The 21,633-nt window shown below is 35.6% G+C and overlaps 1 long non-coding RNA gene across 1 annotated transcript; it reads left to right on the top strand.

The window, feature by feature from the left end:
- Nucleotides 1–9,952: 9,952 nt before the first annotated feature.
- On the top strand, nt 9,953–20,852 carry LOC126693062 (uncharacterized). The gene is made up of 4 exons (XR_007645190.1): nt 9,953–10,199; nt 16,151–16,213; nt 18,957–18,994; nt 20,545–20,852. It is a non-coding gene; the product is annotated as an uncharacterized LOC126693062 (long non-coding RNA).
- The last annotated feature ends 781 nt before the right edge of the window (nt 20,853–21,633 follow it).

The following is a 21,633-nucleotide window of genomic DNA, read 5'->3' as shown; positions in this document are numbered from 1 at the left end:
TAGAACGCAAAGGGTTCTGAGACGAAGCTGACTTACGCTTAGGTGCCATAGACACGACTAATATAAATAGAAAAGAGAGGGAGAAATAAATCACTTGAGAAAAAGATTTGAAGTGATGAGAGAGGTTTGGGAGGTGAAAAGACACTTCTGTCGAAAGTGAGATCGAGAAAAGTAAGAACCGGATCGCACTTGTTCTTTATATAGATCCTCAGTAATTCTTGACAGATAGAGGTGTTGAGCCATTTGTTGAGGAAGGTGTCGAGAAAAACAATGTCGACAGATGCTACTGTTGAAAAGGTGTCGAGGAACAAAGCAAAGACACAAGAAGAGAAGCTCGATTGATCCACCAGTTGCCGAGAAGCTATCGAGGGTCCAGGAACTTTCCCTATTGATCCACTTAGCTGTCGAGGATCTATCGAGATTGCGATAAGAAAAAGTTTAAGAGCTCGACAGATAGCCAGGTGTCGAGGAAGTGTCAATGATGTGTCGAGATTGCTTAAAAATAGTTTTTCAAGAAGGGAAAAACATAGATATGAATGCAATAAAGCATGTAACTCAATCAAAAATCCAAACAACATTTTGAACTTTCAAAATCATCTCTCAACAACAATTTTAAGCACATAGATCCCAAAAACACACACACACTAGACAAGTCTAACCAATTTTATATTTCAAAAACAAGTTAAGACAGTTTAATAAGTATACATTAACACATGTAAAACCTTGTGATGGCCAAATCACATTGTACCTGCACATGTATCAAGAGTAGTAAAGAATATTGCGTGTTGTGTGTGAAAAATATTGCAAGATTGCATAAGTTTATATATGTTATGATGATTTGAGATATGAGAAAATCACTTTAACTCACACACAATCATAACTGTTTGATGGGGACTATCACCTTCGAGGTACGTCCTATAACTTCCACATCTCCTAGAATACATGCTTGCAATCATATTTAAAGCAGTTTGATCTTTTTGCTTTTTTATTTTTTTTCTTTACATATTTTTTTTTAAGCAAATCATGCTTGGGCATATAAGAGATAGAAAAGAAATGCTTAATTATGTTAAGCATTTGACATTCCAATTTTGCTATGCCGAAACACACAAATATCATATTATGATTGGCGGGCAACAGTGGTGAGATGGTTATTTATGCCTTTCTTTTAGGATTTTCTAGTCCTTCCCATAAAAAAGAGTGATACTAGTGTTAAGTACAAGAGATCATTTAACCTTATTCATCACAAATACGAGCTACAAAACTCACTTGCTTAGTTGTGCATAGAGATGCTCATCTAAGCTACAAAAGATACAAAGTTTAGAAAATTTTGTTTCAATGGTCATCCAAGGTACAGAACTACCAATGTACACACACTGTTTTTGTATTTTTTTGATTTTTCAATTTATTTATTTATTTTTATATTAAAAACAAAATAAACAAAACTGAAAGCAAACAAAAACATGTTAAACAAAGCAAAGCATAAAACTAGACGCAAATGTATGAAATCATGATTCCAAAAACAAATAAGAAATCAAGAAAGAAAGTTCAACTTTAGATAGAAAGAATTAAAGTAAAGGACAAACAGAAAGACAGTTAAGTCTTAGGAAGGTATCACCCACATAGCACGAGTCATTGGCCGTGAAAATGAAAAAGCACGTGTCCTAATATGACTACTATAGGACATAGAGGAATTAGAATTCCCCTGAAATTGAGTTAAAAAGCTAAAAAATTTTAATAACTCACCAAGAATAGGTACAGAGCCTTTAGACAAAGGATGAGACTGATTTGACACTCGTTTATGAGGAAACAACTTGAAACAATTAGGACGAGTGTGACCTAAAGCACCATAATAGTGACAAACATGAGTAGTTTTAGAACTACTCGGTTTCCTAGAAGGAGGTCTAACCTTGGAGATTGACAGAGATCTTAACTTAGGACAATTTGGCCTAATATGACCAACAATATGACAATGATGACAAGTGGGGACAAATTCATAATTTTTATTCTTCCTAGGAGGAGTTTTAGACATAAGTTTAGAAATATCAACGTTAACATCAGAATTTTTACCTTTGTCTATCCTAGTAATATTAGCCTTCAACTTTTCATTATTCCTTTTAAATGGGGGGATATAAAAATCTTTTTCTTTTGAGTTAGGCTCAACAACAAGTTTGGCACTAGTTAATTTTTCAACTTTAGTTTTAAATTCAACTAGTTGCTCTTCTAAACTCATAATTTTGTCCACCTGAGATGAAATTTGATTTTTAAAATTCTCATTCAAATTATTGGCTTCATCCAATTTTGCAATCAAATCATCTTTTCCAAGCTTGACCTTTTTAAATTTAGCTTTTAATTTTGTAAAACTTTTAAGAGATCTCATACAAAAATTATAAAGCTTGCAATAGGCATCTTGAATATCATCATCATCATTCAACACAAGATCATGCAAATCAAAACAATTAAGAGTTTCCATGACAGCAGGGGTCAATGGATCACACAACAAAAATTAAAACCTAATCGGAGTGTGCCTGTTCTGATACCATTTGATAGGCCAAATATGTATTGACCCCTTGTGATGAATTAATTGATTAATTAGCCAAGTTTATTAATTAATCAAATTAACATGCAAACACCTGGTAGCACAAACAAATCATCAACTAAGTTAAATGCAGCAAAAAATAAATTTGACACGGGTGATTTGTTTACAAATGGGGAAAACCACCAAGGTAAAACCTCACCGGGTGATTTTAAGGTCACCACTCCCGAGAATCCACTATTATCAAAACAAGCGGTTTCAAGTAAAGGAATTTCAGTACCTTATACCAACTTACAGTTGAACCTTTATCTCAATACCCAATTGGACTTGTTCTATAGCGACAATCTCTCCTTTTCAATGCACGGCTCTCAGTACGTGACTAACCAATTTGATGCGTGGATCCCAGTATGCGACTTCATTCACCAACTAGAGAAAGTTGTTGGCTGCAAAGTTCTTCAGTTCATCCCAACGATGAAAATTAAGAAGATGCTTGGTCACAAAACCCTACAGTGCACAAACACAACAACTGCTTCACAAGAACGATGAACTAGGACAAATTCTGTCTCTGGTCACAATTTGCTTGAACAAACTTTGCTCAACACTTGTGCAACTTGTGAACACTTTGACGGCCCTTAAAATAATCTTTTTATATGTCTAGGGTTGTGAGAAAAGAAAGCCCAAACAAATAAACACAGATTAGAGTCAAAACAGAATTGAAAATCTGTTTTTCATGAACCTTGATAGATACCCTATTTGTCGAGCTGCTGTCGAGCCATGGGGCTAAATAGCTCTTTAAGCTCGATAGATGGCTAGTTGTCGAGTTTTAATGACAGGCATTTTTCAGCTTGTTTCTTGGACAAACTTGCATGGCTTCAAGTCGAGTTTTAATGACAGGCATTTTTTAGCTTGTTTCTTGGACAAACTTGCATGACTTCAACACTTGATCTTGAAACAAAGTTTCTTGAAGTATTAAACACATCCTAGATCTACCCAATTACAAGTAAAGTGCATTTTGTCAAAGGATTAACTAATTACATAAAATAGTGACATATGTTCCTAACAAGTGAATCACATATGTCCTAACAAAATTCTTAATTTTTAGTTCTTAATTCAGTAACTAAGGCCATGTTTGGTTACATCATAACTCATAACTCATAATCCATATCCTATATTCCATAACTCTTAACTCATATTTGTTACCCAATCTTCTTCTAACTCAAATATCATTGTGTTTGGCACCTCATATCAAGTTTTTTTTTTCCTCTCTCTAACCCTTATTGAGAAAAACAATTTTCTCCTAACCCACAGCCACCCCCCCTCTCTCTCTCTTTCTCTCTCTCTCTCCTTGCTTTACACTCATACATGAATTCACAAACACATTGAACACAAAATCACCTCTTCAATCTCATTCTCCTCTTGAATCAAATCCCCAATCTTAGATCAGTGAAAGAGAGAAAGAGAGAACTGACAATTCCATCATGGGTCAGAGAGAGAGATTAGATTAGATCCACTCACCCATCCCACACCCACTGATCATTTCTCTCTTTGACCATTTTATGTAGTTTTTTCTTCTCAACGACACAGAGAAAAGAAGAAAGAAAGAAAGGAAGAGAAGAACTAGGCCTGAAGAAGAAACAAAGAAAGAAAGAGAAAAGAAGAAAGAGAAGTTGTTGTGACCATGTATAGAAGAAAGAAAGAAAGAGAAAAGAAAAGAAAAGAAAAGAAAAAAAGATCTGTTGGCCTTAAAGTGTTCTAATTTGTTGATGAGGCAATTCATGAATGGGTCCCACTCATTTGCTTATTTTTACACAAATTGCCACTAAAACTCAATTCTCGTAACTTGTATCAGTAAAATGTACAAATGGATCCTTTGTTAAGCTGCAAGATATGCAAATATGGTGGCATCTTCCTTTTTGTGTCTCATTTGGTCCCCGAGTGATTACTGATTTGGCCGGTATTCCTCAACTAATTAATAGCATAAATAACTAACTTGACTGATGAAAATGGAATAATGTTAAACAAAACTACAGTCGTTGCTAACTAATAACTCTAAACTACATGTCTGTCAATTCTGCAATAGAAAATAACAAGTAGTCAACAACAACAGATAGTCTAACACGGCATGTCATTTAGTACTAGACTCTTTTCATTATTGAACACCAACGACTTGTCACTAACATTGCCTTGGGTTGAAACTATGATTCTCTCTCTCATTCTCATCTGAGGATTAATTTTAGGATATGAATCCGGTCCTGTTGGTGAAGTCACTGTAGAAAGAGATACAACGGCTTTAATTTTAGGATATGGGTCCGGTCATTGTCGTTTCATGCACTATGATATGTATTTAATTGACTTGAAGCTTCCCTATCATATGTGGGAATGCTGCCCATAGTGAAAAGATCAAAACACTTAAACAGAGTGATGAGGAGGTTTTCTCCATTTGCTGACTTGTAATTTTTATTAATTGATGTGGCATTTCTTTTATAGAGCAATTGATCATATTGTAACCTTGAGTACTGTAGGTGAATTCATTGCCAAATGGTACAAGTCAAGCTCAAAGCAACATGTCTATCCATAGTTGGTTGTGTGAATTTAACCCATTAGCTCGATAAATTAAACTCAATCAGATTTAACCTAGACTGATCTCTTGGGTTTATTTTTCATGGATTGATGAGTTGGATTATAATTATTTTAAAAAAATTATACAGCTTAGGTGTGGTTTGGGTTCAAGCTGGCATAACAAAAGTTACTTGACCCAACTCCCACTATTAATATTTTATAAAATATGTATTCTAGATTTGTAAGTTTGATTTATTTTAAATTTTAAAAATTAGATTAAATTAGCTATTTTGATTTATTTGGAGATTTGGTATTGATGAAAACGAAACATTAGATCCAGTTGTATAATTTATAATAATTGATTGAATAGTGAGATTAAATATTTAAATGTGAAAATACACTGTTGATCTCTAAATTTTGGGCCAATTCTCATTTTGGTCCCTAAATTGATTTTGCTCCTAAGTCAATTCCTAAAATCAGAAAATCAATTCTAATTTGGTTCTTGCCGTCAACCTAGTAATAGAAAATGCATACATGGTAAACAGTGCATCATTGGCATGTTATATGCTGACATGGCTAATAAGATAATAATTAAAAAAAACCACATCAGCATGCCACGTCATTGTCTAAATAAATAAAAAATCACAAAAAAAATTCAAAATTTACAAATTTTTAAAAATTAATTAAAATAAAATTATTAAACTAAAAGAAATTTCTTTTCTTTAGAATATTCGGGAATTTTCTTTCCATTTAGCGTTAATTTTCTAACAATATTGTTAGTTGTCCTGTTGCAAAACAAATTGGAAAACTAGCATCTTGAGTTTTTAAAACTCGAGATCCATGTTAGAACTAGTTTTTAAAACTCGTGATGTAGAACTTGAGTCTTAGAAACTCGAGTTCCACCATTTTCTTTTCAGATCAGCTCTTCGTCTTTGTCGTCTTCTTCTTTGGTGGATTTCTTCTTCTTCCCCTATTCTTTCGGTGGATGTTCCTTTGTTTTGCTTCTGATGTTCTTCAGTGGATCTTAAACTAGATTCTTGCTTTGTTTCCAGCTTCTTCTTACAAATCAAGTTTCTAAAACTTAAGATGCTACTTTAGAAAATCCTTTCAACCGTTTGTCAACTAATTATATTGTTTTCCCTCAGCATGCTAGGCTGCAAATATTCCCGAATATTAGGAAAAACATGTTCTTCCCCCAATCTTTGGTTGGAAACATGTTCAGACTCTCTCTCTCTTCCAATTTAGGGCCGATTCACCTTTGACTTCTTCACCAGGTCATGGCTCTGGAACTCGTCCCTAGTTTTGTTTGAGTGGATAGCCACTCAGGGCTGACTCACCTTTAACTTCCACGACAAGACTATTCTCGAGCTCGGTGTTGGAGCTGGACTCCCAAGCTTGATTGCGGCTCTGCTGGGTACGAGTCAAGTCGTGCTCACCGACATTGAGACTCTCCTTCTTGGGCTCATAAATAACGTTGAAGCCAACAGACTTGGAGACTGAGTCGAAGTGAGGCAACTCATTTGGGGATCGAACGAGTGGGTTCGACTTCAATCGGTGGTGGTGGGTTGTTTTTCTCTTAATCTCTGACCTTTTCTCCCTCTAAACATGACACTCTCTCTTGATTGTTTGATAAGTGGTGTGGTGGTGGGTTTGATTGCTTTTGTAGTGGAGGTGGTGGCTGGAATTTTTGATGTTTCTGTGGGGTTTGGTCTTTCATTGGTTTTGTGTTCATGTTTGTTTCATAAGAAAATTTCTGGGTTTGGGTGAAAATTTATGGGTTTGATCGGTGAAGGTGGTGGTTGGGCTTGTGTTTATGTTTGTTTGTTAAATGTGAGTTATTTTATTTTAGTGTTTGGTTTGAAAGCAAATCTTGATTTTCTGGGGTAAATGTTGATGATTGTTTAAGGAAAATTTATGAGGTTGGTTGGGTTTGTTGTTATTGTGAGTCGAATTGGCTGGGTTTTTGTGTGTGTATGTTTATTTCATAAGAAAATTTTTGGTTTTGGGTGGAAAGAAAATGTTGTGATGAAAATCTTAGGCATTGGCATTTTAGATGTGAATTTTTTTAGTGTTTGGTTTGAAAGAAATTTTTTGGGAAAGATGTTGAATGCCTGTATATTTTTTGTGTTCTTGAGTTCCTATGATCTGGGTTTATGTTTTGTATATTCATGTTCAAATCTGAATCTAAGTATTTTGTTTGTTTTTTAATTTTCTTTTGTTTGTTTGTTTGTTTGTTTGTTTTATTTATTTATTATTTTTTTTTTTTGTTAAAATTGATAAATTATATATTTTTGAATCATATGATTACGTGGCATGCCAATGTGGTTTTTTTATTTTTTTATTTTTTATTTTAAATTTTATTAGCTACGTCAGCATATAACATGTTAATAGTGCACTTCATTTGCCACGTATGCATTTTCTGTTACTGGGTTGACGACAGGGACCAAAATAGAATCAATTTTTCCCAACCTAAACCTTGCATGTTTGGTAGAGTTGGTTTATGAAGCAGCATTTATATCTATTATTTTTGAACTATTATAAACTATAAATTTTTTTTATCCTTTTTTTCTTTCTTTTTCTTTTTCTTTGAGAGACTTTCAACTTATGATATCCACTTCTGATGATAGCTTCTTATCATCAGACCAAAACATCAATCGGTTTTTGGTGTAGGCGGGGATTGAACTCTAAATCTCTTATTCAATCATTAGAGACTTTACCAATTGAGTTAACTGGAACTCACTTGTTTTTCTTTTTTGATTGTGTGTATGTGGTGGGGGTAAAACTTGATCATGTCTTCTATTCACAAATAATAATAATAATAATAATAATAATAATAATAAATTATTATTATGATTTGGCCTAACATAAGCTCAAAGAATTTATGGATTTTTTTTTTTAATTCAAGTGGGCTAAGATTATTCAAACTAAATAAAAGAAAAAACGAAACAAAACTCAAACAATAAAGAATGAAAAACCTGCATTTATCATTATTCTAATGTTTCGCCTGCTCCTAAATTCTAATGCTAATGGTAATAGATTTTTATTTTTTACTATTATTTTTCTTTTGAAGAGTGGTTTCTTTTCCAAATGATTCTTCTCAATTATTTGTAGAGTTTCTTCCAAGAATTACTCCTTCCCGATCGAAGGAATTGTATTTTGCCAGCAATATAGTAAGATTCGCCCTCGTAGTCATAGTAGTATAGGATAATTTGGACTTCTTTCTGATTTAGAGGATATACAAATTTACAATTGACTGTTTATTACAATTTCTTGAGGAGTTGGGTACTCGGGGATCGATAATTTCCCTTGCAAGCGGTGTGGCATGATAGTGTCCCTCTCATGTTTGTTTTATTTGGTTCACCGTGAAAGCAAAGATTCTAACTTTTGACAGTCTAAAGAAAATGGGCCTTACAATTTCAAATTGGTGTCTTACAAGTTCTAGGGGAGGATATAGGCCAACGTTTTATGCATCGTGATGTAGCTAGAGAATATTAATCTCTAGTTGGACTTGTCCGAATGATAAATATAGTGCTATGATAATGATATGATCCACTACTAAATATGGAATATTCAGAGTGTGGACATGTTTCATTTGTCTCTAGTTTGGCAAGAAAAAAAAAGACCACAATGATCTAAATGAATTAATGGAGTAATCTTGATTTTAAATTCGGAAATGCCACTACAAGGCCTTCATTTACTCTCATTTTCTTACTTACTAAAAAAAACAAAGTGGAACTATCCAACAGGAGATTTGGATCCAATGTATTATAACCCCATTTAACTTAGGAATTTTTTAAAAAAAGATATAAAAAAGAGAGTAAAAAGTTAGTAGAAGATTAACATTTGAAATTAGATTTGATTTTCCATAAAAAAAAAAAAATTGATTTAAGGGTTCAAATAAAGTTAGTGGCGATGTCGTGACTCATGATGGCATTTAGCTGCATTTAGTGAACCTACACTATTCATTTCCCTAACAATAATGCAATATTGCTAAAAGATCAAAGGAAAAGTCTATGACATTGAGATTTTCATAGCTTTTTTCACATTATGCGTGTGTTTTGTGGTGTTGTCATGCTGTGTAACTCAGTAGTCAGTACTATCTCAAATGTTACGGGAGTAAAATGGAAAAAGAATTATTCGGGTTGGAGAGAAAACAAGAGGAAAATAAAGGTGGATTGGATTGTTCAGCACCTAATGAATACTGCTAACAAAAAAAAGAAAAAGAAAAGAAATTGTATTATTTTGAAAATTGTGGCTCAATGATATTTAATGGGTCTTTTTTACAAGGATGATTCAAATCCATCGTTCACACTTGTTGTAACAATTCTTTTATATATGTACACTTCAAAATTTAGAGTAAAAAAGATGCCATTTAATTAAAAAAAAAAAAAAAAAAAAAAAAAACAACACACACACACACAATTCCTAAACAGTCTCCTTTAGTCATTGACAAATTGAGAATAGTTATGGTTAGTCATTCATTTGAGTATCTCTTATATATAAAAGTGCCAATGCCCCTACAATGTTTTGTCACTGTACATTTAACGTTTTTCACTGTACATCTATAGTGCAATTTTGGTGAGTCCTCTATTTTGTCTTTTTGTGAAGCCAAAACGGTTCGTTTGGCTGAAATGTTAAAACCAAATAAAAAAGAAAAGAAAAAGAAGGCAGAGATAGAGGGCGAGAGGGTATTCCAGAACTCTCTCTGCCTCTCAACCTCTATTTTTCTCTCTTTCTCAATGTCTAGAGAATTTTTGGAACGAGAGAGCAAGCCATGGTTGCCGATGGCTTTTTTTGGACGTCTATGATGGTATATCGGCCTATCTGAATAGAGCAAAGGGGGATGGGTAGATCGGAGTGAGGCGAAAGGTTCTGGAGCTCTCTCCGTATCTCTTCTCTCTCTCTTTTCTCTCTATCATATCAGGACCAGATCGGCTCACATTCGAGTGATGGAGGCTCAGGAGTTTGGAGAGATGATGGAGCATGTCAACGAGGTCAATTTCGCTTTCGATGGCCTTAGGAAACCCCAGCCCATACGGATCAGAAGGGCTAGCTTGTTGTCCATATGCGCCACTGTACAGCAGAGACGCCTCTTGCGGACTTAAGGGTATGTTCATTTCGAGGTTTTCTGTAATGGGTTTTCTTTAATTTTTCAATTTTGAATATGTGTAATGGGTTTTCAGTTAATTTTTTTTTCCCGATTTGGTGTTGTTAAGAATATAAAGTGTGAGAAAGACTGAATAATCTGTATATTGATATGTATATAATAATGTACAATAAAAAGCCTTATATAGGCTAGATATGTGTACAGTACAAGTAAAAGGAGTAAACTACAAGTACAGTATACTGGGCTAAGCCCAATGGGCTAAACTAGTCTAAGCTATATACTAACGTCCCCCCTCAAACCCGAGGTGGCAAGGAGGAAGCCAACTGGAGTTTGGATATAAGATCTCGAAGATGACCAGGCGGGTGAGTCTTGGTAAAGATATCAGCAGGCTGGTCAGCAGAGGAGATGGAGAATAACTTGAGATTTCCTTTCTTAAGATGTTGGCGAGTGATGTGGCAGTCAATCTCAATATGCTTAGTGCGTTCATGGAAGACATCATTATGAGCAATGTAGATAGCACTACGATTGTCACAATAAAGAGGAGTGGCAGTGGGCTGTGGAGCATCCATGTCAGCCAAGAGCCAGCGAAGCCAAACAAGCTCACAAGTGGAGTCGGCAAGGGCACGATACTCAGCCTTAGTACTGGAACGGGAAACCACATCCTGCTTCTTGCTGTGCCACAAGACTAGAGAAGTACCTAACAGGAAACAGAAACCTGTGATAGAGCATCGATCAGTCGAATCACCTGCCCAGTCAGCATCTGAATAAGCATGAAGCTCGAAAGAAGATCGAGAGGAGTAATGCAGACCATGAAAAAGTGTGCCTTTGACATATCGGAGAATCCGAAGAACAACAGCATAGTGGATAGAACGAGGTGCATTCATGAACTTACTAACCATACCCATGACATGTGAAATATCCGGACGAGTAACAGTGAGATAGATCAAACTGCCAACCAATTGATGATAGCGAGTAGCATCGGATATAGGTTCACCGTCCAAGGGTGTGAGCTTTGCATTGTATTCCAAAGGAGTGGAAACAGTCTTGTTATCGGTGACACTGGCTTTGGAGAGAAGATCAGAAGCATATTTAGCCTGAGAAAGATAGTATCCATCAGAGGATGAGGTAACCTCAAGCCCAAGAAAATAGCTGAGAGTGCCCAGATCTTTCATCTCAAAATGCTGACTAAGGAAGTGCTGAAGAGAGCGGATACCTGCAGAATCATCTCCAGTAATAATCATATCATCAACATAAAGAAGAATAAGAGTGATACCAGCAGAGGATCTTCGAACAAAGAGAGCAGTGTCATGAGGACTCGAAGTGAAACCCTGCTGAGCAACAACTGAGCTAAACTTTTCAAACCAAGCTCAAGGAGCCTGCTTGAGGCCATAAAGAGCACGACGAAGGCGGCAAACTTGATTGCCAGAGTGTGGATAGCTAGGGGGTGGTTGCATGTACACTTCTTCATGGAGGTCTCCATTGAGGAAAGCATTCTTCACATCCATTTGATAAAGAGGCCAACGACGAACAGCAGCCACAGCAATGAGACATTTAACAGATGTAAGACGAGCAACAGGAGCAAATGTTTCCTCATAGTCAATACCATACTCCTGAGTAAAGCCCTTGGCAACTAGGCGAGCCTTGTATCGTTCAACAGATCCATCAGCCTTGGTCTTGATGTTGTAAACCCACCTACAACCTACTACAGACTGATCAGAAGGCAAATCAACCATATCCCAAGTGTGATTCTTATGAAGGACATCTAGTTCTTCATTCATAGCTTGCTGCCAAAGAGGGTCAGTATGAGCCTCACGATAGGTGTGAGGTTCATAGAGAGTGGCAAGAGCAGAAGAGCAATGATAATCAGTGAGATAAGGGGGAGGAATGCTTACCCGAGTGGAACGACGAAGTTCAGGACCAATAGGAGACTTAGGAGAGGGTGGTGCCACAGGATCCAAGACAGGCGGGTCATATGCCGGAGACAGAACCGGAGATGAGTAGTCTGGAGAGGCAGTCGATGTTGAAGAATCCTCCACAAGTTCAGGATAGAGAGGGAGGAAAAGATCAGTAAAAATTGGAGACTCTGAGGAAGAAGATGCAGGAAACTACTGAAGACTCGTGAAAGGACGATGCTCCCAAAACTCAACATGACGGGAGACACGAAGGCGATGAGAAATGGGATCATAGCAGCGAAACCCTTTTTGAGATACACCATAACCAAGGAAACAACAGAGACGAGTACGAGGTTGGAGCTTTGTTCGTTCATGAGGAGGAAGAGAGACAAAACAAGCACAACCAAAAACCCGAAGAGAGGAGTAGGCAGGAGTTTGACCATAGAGAAGCTCAAATGGTGATTTGTTGTGTGTAGTTGGTGAAGGAATACGATTAATGGTGTGCACAGCAGTGAGTGTGGCCTCACCCCAAAAGCGCTCAGGAAGAGAGGCAGAAATGAGAAGGGTGCGGACAACATCAAGAATGTGACGATGTTTTCATTCTGCATGACCATTTTGTTGAGAGGTGTAAGGACAAGACCGCTGAGGAAGAGTACCGTGTCTGTCTAAAAAGGATAGGAAAGATTTATCATTATATTCTTGAGCATTATCTGATCGAAATACTTTAATGGTGCGAATGAACTGTGTTTCAATCATTTTATGAAATGTTTGGTAAATAGACACAAGTTCAGACCTATGGTGAAGCAGATAAATCCAAGTATACCGAGAAAAATCATCCACAAATATGACAAAATATTTAGATCCCCACTCAGTGGGAACAGGTGCAGGACCCCAAATATCAGAATGTATAAGATCAAAAGGGGCAGAAGAAAAGAAGTCACTTTTATTAAAGGGCAATTTTGTTTGTTTGCCAAAATGACAGGAAGTACAATCAAACTTTTGAAACTGAACTGAACCTAAATGACCTTGAGAAGCTAGCAATTGAAGACGAGATAAGGATGGATGACCAAGACGAGCATGCCATAGATCAGGTGAGGAGGTGGCAGTGGTAGCAGTTGCAGAAACAACTTGTGAAGGAATCTTCAAGTCATGAACCTCAAACATGCGACCAACTTTACGGCCTATCCCAAGCACTTGACCCGTCCGGGGATCCTGCACATCCACACCATGATTAGTAAATAGAAGATCTATGCCTAATTCGCAAAGTTGACCAACAGAAAGCAAATTGAGGGATAACTTTGGAATATGAAAAGTGTCACTAAGGGATAAACAAGGAGAAGAGATTGTTCCTTTATGACTAACAGGCATAGGGGTTCCATCAGCAGTGTAAATGGTGATTGGATGTTCTAAGGGTACCTTATCAGAAAATTGGGATTCATCAGGAGTCATATGGTTACAACATGTAGTATCAAAAAACCAAGGTTGTTTACTTGAGGTGACAGAAAGGGCAGTGGAAGTGCGGGATAAAACCTGTTGAACAACTGCCTCAATATCAGCCGTAGTAAGTGAGGAAGCCAAAGATGGACTTGTAGGAACCGATGGATCTGAAGGACATACAGCAGCTGCCTGAGGAAGAGAAGCTTTATTCTGCTCTTGCACAAATTTCTATAGCTTACGAAAAACAGAGATGTCTTGGCCTTTGGTACGGCAAAACTTGCAGTGAGTACCTTTGGAAGACTGAGAGGTGGGACGCCCGGAGTTTATTCGCGGAGGAGCAGTGAATGCAACAATGGGAGGCTGTGGTGAGGGTGTAGCCAATACATGATCAGATGATGTCATGTGAAAAGTAGGCCGACAATTCTCCTCAGAAATGAGCTCCTTTACTGCAGCATCAAGAGAAGGAGTAGGAGACCGGCTAAGTAGAGAAGCCCTAGTAGGCTCAAAATCCTCACGTAAACCCATCATGAAGTGCATAAATCTACGGCGCTCCCGATATTTGACAAAGAGCTCAATGTCCTTAGAACACACCAATGGAGGATCTGCAGCAGAGAGTTGTTCCCACATAGTAGAAGTCTGAGAATAAAAATCAGAAATAGACTGACCTGTCTCTTGGCGCATTTGATAAAGTTTTGATTCAATGTGAAACTCCAAGCTTGAATCATTAGTGCAGTTATAACGATCGGCCAAAAATTTCCAAGCAGCCTCAGCAGTTTCAAGACGAGGAAGAAGATTATGAATGGAGGGAATAGGGGTATTGATAAACCAAGACAAGATCTTACTCTGAATACTTTCTCATTCCTCTAGACATTCTTCATAATCATCTGTTGTAGCAGCAATCTTGGAAGACTCTTTAGCAGCTGTGGCTTTGGACTTAGGGTTTGGTACTGGCTTAGGAATTGAACCAATCACATATCTCCACAATTTACGACCCTTGAGAAAGACAGTCATATTCTGAGACCATGCATGATAGCTAGTAGGACCATCCAACATGATGGTGATAGGATGTATGATATCTCGTTCACTTTGTTGAGCCATAATGAAGAAAATGACCAAAAAGTGAGATTTAGATACCTCAAATGTAGAAACGGAGCCCAAAATCAGAATCTACGCGAAAAACTGAGCAAGACAGGTCCTGTTGAAAAATTTCAACTTGGTCAACGGTCAACGGTTAAAGTCAACGGTCAGGTTTGGTCATTCAACGGTCAACAGATGACATGTGCTAACGTGGCAGTGTGACGTCACAGTAGGGCTGACGTGGCAGTTCGTGAAATGAAGCTGGCGCGTAGGGCGCGTGTAGGACGTTTGGTCTAGCGCGTGGGGCGCGTGAGTGAGAGTGACGGCGCGTGGCGGCGCATGGCAGCGCGTGGAACGCGTGCTCGTGAGGCAGAAACTTCAGGTGGCGCATGGAGGTGCGTGTGAAGTGTTTTCTGGCCGTTCTTTGTTGGGTTTTGCTCGAGATTGTCTGTTTTGTCACTCAATGCCTTTGCTTTGACAGTTGTATGAGCAGAACAATGAGATCCGAGAGTTGTTGAGATTGTGGGCGTGACGGTGGTGACTCGTTTCTGACAGTGGCTACTGGATGAAGGTGAGGGCAGCGGAAGAACGCCGGAGATGTTCACAGGAACCAGAAAGTCAGAGGAATGGCTCTGATACCATGTTAAGAATATAAAGTGTGAGAAAGACTGAATAGTCTGTATATTGATATGTATATAATAATGTACAATAAAGAGCCTTATATAGGCTAGATATGTGTGCAGTACAAGTAAAAGGAGTAAACTATAAGTACAGTATACTGGGCCAAGCCCAATGGGCTAAACTAGTCTAAGCTATACACTAACATTTGGAAATATGGATGTGATTTTTTGAATTTGAATGTGGGGTTTTGCTGATTTTGAATTTTGGGGTTAGAGAGTTTGTTGGGTTCTTGAATTTGAAGTTTGGGGTGCATGCGTTTTTGGGTAATTCTTGATGGAGTATGAGTTTATCGTGGATCTTGTAATGGGTTTTGAATTAAAATGTGAATTTTTGATATTATTTATATTGTTGGGGTATGGAATTTCCATGTGGGGTTTTGGTAATTTTAAATTTTGGGGTTAGGGAGTTTGTTGGGTTCTTGAATTCGAATCATGGGATGTGTGCGTTTTTGGGCAATGATGGAGCAAAGAGGGATTACCTGTTCGGTATTGCTCTTACATGTTCTTCCCTGAAATCCCTCGTCTCATTCTTTTATTTTCCTCCCTGAAATCCTCTCCAGTCTCCACTCCCAAGAGAGGCAGCCCATGTCAGCTCTTTCTCTGTCTCCGGATACATAGTTTTAAAAGAAGAATTTTTATGGGATTTATAGAGAAAAAGGAAAAAAAAAAAAAACAACGGCTACTACTTTCCTAATCTCAAAATGGTAGTAGTCTTTAGCGCAACTAAGTGAGTTCATATATATTTTTTAATCCAAGCTTGTACATTTAATAAAATTGCATACAATAGAAATTGTATTTATTTTGTGAGCATTAAATTTTGAGCATAATATGAAGAATTTAAGATCTGTAAATTTGTGTGGTGCAGGCGTAGAAAGTAGGGTCTAGATCACTCTCTCCAGAGCACTCATGCTGCTAATTGTTGCCACAGGTCAATTTCTCACTTTCTCAATTATTCATTACATGAGTTTGTTTATACTTATTCTTTAATCTTAGTTTCATGGGGGTTTCATGTTCTTCATATGGTAGATAATCAATTTTGTAAGGATTTCATTTCTTTGATTAGGTTTGAATTTTGAATAGAGTGGGAGTTTTACCTATCATTTTTTTTTTTGGGTGAAATGGGAAGAATGGGATATTATTAGTGGTTGTGATGAAAATACACATGATATATTATAATACTTCCTCTCACTAAATTATAACTGAAAATTTAAAAGAGCAATGAAATCCAAGAAAGAATTTGCAATGCATGAGAACTAATCTTTAGGTTTAGAATCTTAGTTTCAATTTTTCTTTGTTGAAATTTGGAGTTCAAGTAAGGTTCATATACAGCCACCTTAAGCATTATATGACTTACATCACAATACTTGTATTCACTTCATTGTTAACTTCATTAGAATAAATATCCAATATTGGAATGGGTGATTTCAAACTTGGAATTATATATCAACAATTTGTAAGCAAGCAGCTAATATTATAACAGAGCATTGGAAACACTTAAGCTTGGGTTTTTGAGTTTCTTGGCCATTTGTTCATCGAAGATTAAGTCCTGTCTCTCATAGAGTTTATTGGTGCTCATAATCTTAGACATTGTTCTTTGAAGAGAGTGGAGTGTAATTGTATGTTATTATTACCAAGAGATCAAGTATGTGTCATTGGAGTGTAATTGTATGTTATTATTAGTCTATTGTTCGAGACTAATGCATAAGGTTGTTATTTATATTGGCAATCCATTTACACTTTAGAAAGTATTAGAATTGGAAGTTACTAGTTGTTTCTTCTATGATTTAAATCAAACTGGTGGTACCTAATAGGTTCTAAGCCTTGAACTTAGTTCACAGTGTATATGAAAGTGCCATTATTTATGAATTCGCTATATTTATCTTGGTCTTGATGTTTTTCCCCTTTTAAGATATGTTTATCTCACTTAGATTTAGCTTCTTTATAATGGGTTCATCTTTTTTGTTTTGTTTTGTTTTGTTTTTTGTTTTGTTTTTTTTTTTCCTTCTTTTTGGAGAGAGCAGTAAGAACATGTGGATTATTAACTTCTTTCTATTTGGTATGTTTTAATTCCTTACATAGTCATGTTATTTATGTTTTATATATATATATATATATATCATTTTGACTTGAAAGTCGATTGTGCTAAGAATATTACGACCCTCACCTATAGAAGAATGAGAAGGTTATGATGATACAAAAGAGTTGAATTTTGGGATGGTTTGATTGCGTTTTGATAGGGACATTGGCCAAAGTTCAAGTTTTTGGTGGTTTGAGAGAAGGAATTGGGTTTTGTATTTCTGATTGTAGCTTGCTTTGTTGGTTAGGTTTGAGACCTTTGTGGGATAGGGCTTGGTTGTGGTCCTCTTGGGCAATGGAGTTGGTTTTGGAAAATTTGTATTTATTTTTTGTTTTGTTTAATGTTTTCATTTGTTTATTCATTAGTATTTTGGAATAAAAATTTTAAATTTAAATGTATAGGTGTAAGTTTGATTGATAACTAATGGTTCAATCATATAATGTTGCACGCACAAGAACTACATAAAATGTTTTGCATTTTGGTGAATCTTAGATGGGTTTAGGGAACTATAAAGGATTACAATATATAACTAATTGTGTGATTTGCATATATATAGATCTAAGTTATATTGGTAGAATATAATCCTCTAATAGATCAAGCACATGCCTATTGTTGGAGATCAAGCACGTGTTATTTCTACTAACTATATAAAAAGAGCGAATAGCTCTATCTACAGTGTTTTGGTTTATTCAAGTTTTGGTGAGTAAAATGGTGCGTTTGCGTGAGGTTTTAGTGGTAGACCAAACAAAGACAAAACTGAGAGAGAAATAAATTATCTTCTAGCTCAGGGAGTGGGCTACGTACTGTTTGAAGAAGAGAGAGGCCAGCAGAGAGATAGAGGCTTGGTGAGAAAATATAGAAAGAGTGATCTCACTCTCACTCATTTCTTTGAACAAATATGAGAGATGGAGAGTGGGGTGGGTTTGGTGTTTTTACTCAAATCACACTTCAGGTTTTTTTTTTTTTTTTTTTTTTTTCTCTCTCTCTAAAAAAATTGTCTTTCTCAATGGTTTGCTTCTTTTCTTCTTTCCATTCTTTTTGGTTTCATTTCTTAAAATTTTAACAACTAAATTTTTGGATGAAGAAGATGTAGCAGTTGTTTTTTGTTTTTGGTGTATTGTATTGAGGGCATGATTTCTGAATAAAGGTCTCTCTCCCTATGGTTGTATATATATAGAAAGAGTATTGTATCAACATAGGAAGATTTGACTGCAAATGATGAAACCCATAAATGTTTTTGTTTTTGGTTTTGTTTTTTGTTTTTTTTCTATTGTTATTGTGAATTTCTAGGAGTTTTCAGAGGTTATGAAGTTAAATTGTTCAATTTTGATTTGAATTTTCAAGATCTTTATTTTTAGAAATACAATTTTGCCAAGTGATCAATTTTTATGCTTTGTATCACTTACTGGTTCATTCTTGATCTTTGTCTGATTCGTTTTTTCTTTTCTTTTCTATTCTCTTAATGGATTTGTAGAAACTTTAATTCTTGATGTGTATAACATACTCAAGTGCCAAGCTCTGAACAGTTCTTGGTTTTTTCTTTGTTTTCGAGGCCTTAGTAGAATTCTAATGGTATTTAGAACTTTGAATGCAGTTAGAAGAACATTCATGGATGCAGACGAATTGAGATGGGTACTTACACTTTATTCTTTCCTCCTTTAGTTCTATTAACTAAATCTTACAATACATTAATTTAAAAAAAGTTTAATTAATATTTAACAAATTTACGTATTTTAGTATTCTATATCTCTCTAAATTTTTCTTTGGTTTATTCATTTCGCAAATCACTGGTGAGCCTTTTACATGAAACAAATACTTTGTATTTTGTCTTTTTAACTAGATGCCTCTAATTGTTTCAGGACCTACACTATGCTTTATACTTTTTTTTTTGGCTGATTTTGCTATTTTACAGTTGCCTTAGTGTCTTCTCTTGTACTTTTAGCTTGGGATCTGTGATATGTCTGGTTCTACTGTCTCGTAGGGCTGTTAATTTGTATATAGCTTTCTTTTGTTCGGTGAGAATTTACTAATTTATCAAAGAGCAATCACCTACATTTTTATTTATTTTAATTTTAGAGGATGCTGTCATCTGTGCTCTAACATTGGATGTGTGAATAAATTATTTTTTTACATATAATATGGAGCATATTAAGTGATGGGAACATATTATATTAGTTACCTAAATCTATAATTCCCCTATCCTAATCAATTTTATTCATTTTACCCCTAAAACACTATCATACAATTGGATGGCTAAAGCTTATTTGCATGGGGAATTTTTAGACTACACCTTGAACAATTTAAAACAGAGTTTGAAATGTTAATGAAATTGGTAGTTCTTGAAGGTACCGATACTTATAGATTAGTGATTGCATTCTTCTTTCATACCCTTTGTACTGCGTCCATTCTTTTCTTTGATATGACAGCTAGCTAAAGGACCTTAATCTAATGGGAGTTCAGCCTGCTGAATTTAAAAATCTTTGTTATTTGTGAGAACTATAAGAAAAACATACATGTTTTCTAGCAATATAGAAGTCATTTAACCTAATCATGTCATCATTTTTTTGCTGAATTTTTCTTAGAGATTATTGATTTTGGAGAGTTGTTAGTGAGTAGTCCATGCAAGGTTTGTTTCTTGAGTCTAGGGAAATTGTCTGATATGACTTATGTGTGATAGTTTTCCGCTGTTTGTGTAGGCCCTGTAAATAGCTTTATGGAACTATTACTGTGTACTGTTAGTGTTAACTGTTAGCTGTTCCAAGTAGCTTGATGTTGGTTTTATTGACTCGAGTTGGGTTGTGGCTTAATTTGTTGATTTGATTTTTTAAAAATGAAAAATTCTATTTAAATATGCAAATTAGCTGTAGTGCTGCGTTTTTGTACTTTGGTCCTAGATATAATGTTTATTTTTTGTTTTCTTGACCAAAGGTTTTGTTGTGGATTATTGATATGTGGATTGTAATAGTTTTAGGATGCATTAAGAAAGAGTTTGGTGGAATTGTTAACTAAGAGGGGTAGAAAGAACAACCTTTAATTGAGTTCATGTTTTAGTGTTTTAAATCATTGGTTTTTACCTTATTTTTAAAATTTGATATTGCCCTCATGTTGGACTTTCGGTTGGTTAAGTTTTTGTTATACCATCATAAAACCAACTATGATTATGATTGTTGTGTTCATTTTAGGTGGCATGACAATATCACTTGGTAAGATAAGAGATTTAAGGTGGTGACAAGTTTTCTGCTGAACTTCAAGATCAAACATTCAAAATTAATCTCTTTAAGAAGAAAAGATTGGACCAACTTTAGTGTGCAAGGACAACCTGGAGAGAACTATAGTGTTTTGCTATTATGGTGCTACTGCAACAATAGAAAAGGAGATATTCATTGTAGCTCTTAGAAAAGCTCTTGGGGGAGTTTTTTTTTTTTTTAAAATAACTTTTGGAAGTTTTTGGAGAGTGATTAATGATTAGGTTATACTTTTACATTGTATAGCTCTAAAAAGATAACTTAATTATATAGATAAATCAGTATCTTATATGTAATTATTCTAATCATGTAGAAAATTTGTTAAGATTAAGAAATTAGTATTATCTATGCATTTTTTAGTACAAAACCTTGTGGTTTTGTGTTTTCTAATAAAAAATATAATTTTTTAGTAAAACAAAAGAGCGGCACGTGCCTTGCACGTGCAGCTCTAACTAGTTTAGAGTAAATATGGTAATATGTATCAAAGAACAGCTCTAACTAGTTTAGAGTAAATATGGTAATATGTATCAAAGAATGAAAATGAAATGCCTCAAAGCTAAAGTTAGAGAAATTTCTTGATGAGTAGAAAAAGTGTATCTCAAAAATTGATATTTTAATGAAATATAGCCTTTGTTTGGGAAGTGCGTTTTGTGTTTCCTAGCGGTACTTTTTTTTTGGGTCCCGTTCATTGTTCACAAAACTCGCAAGTACTTTTTACAGCAAAAACAACTTTAAAACTGGGTCCCATGGCACTATTCACACATTTAAAAATTATTTTGTTACAGTATTTTCAATTTTTAGTTTTTAGCAATAAGCGGTATCTGTTTGTTTTTAGACCCATTAAAACCACAACCAAATTAACCTAGGTAATTAGCCAAGTGATTACTTAGTCAAATTATCAAATCTAGGTTAACACACATATATCATATTATTGTAAAGTGCGGAAAATAAAGAACACAACAATATGATAACCCAGGAAAACCAAACCGGTAAAAAACCTGGGGATGATTTAACCTAACTATTCTC

Source organism: Quercus robur, chromosome 7, assembly GCF_932294415.1.
Source record: "Quercus robur chromosome 7, dhQueRobu3.1, whole genome shotgun sequence".
NCBI classification, from domain to species: Eukaryota; Viridiplantae; Streptophyta; class Magnoliopsida; order Fagales; family Fagaceae; genus Quercus; species Quercus robur.
The sequence above is the reverse complement of the archived record's forward strand: the minus strand, read 5'-3'. Positions and strand labels throughout refer to the sequence as shown.